Genomic DNA, 294 nt, shown 5'->3' with positions numbered 1-294 from the left:
CGAGGCTCGCATTGCTCAGGGAGGTGGATGGGCGGGATGGAAGGGTCCGGAGGGAGGTCAGGGGGATCACCCTGTTTGAACACCTCCAGGCTCGCACGCAGCGGATGCGGGAGGAGGGGATTGCTTTCACGGTGGTGGAAGGCCCGGGGGAGGACGGGGCGAAGGGTTGGGCGGAGGGGAGCTTCCCGGAGTTTTGGGGGGGCTATGTGGGCTATTTTGGCTACGAGCTCAAGGACGATTGCGTGCGGCTGCAGAAAAAGGGAGCGGCAGGGAGTTTGGAAGGGAGGGACACGG

Source organism: Nannochloropsis gaditana (assembly GCF_000240725.1).
Source record: "Nannochloropsis gaditana CCMP526 unplaced genomic scaffold scaffold849, whole genome shotgun sequence".
Taxonomy (NCBI): Eukaryota; class Eustigmatophyceae; order Eustigmatales; family Monodopsidaceae; genus Microchloropsis; species Microchloropsis gaditana.
This window is presented reverse-complemented; position numbering follows the sequence as displayed.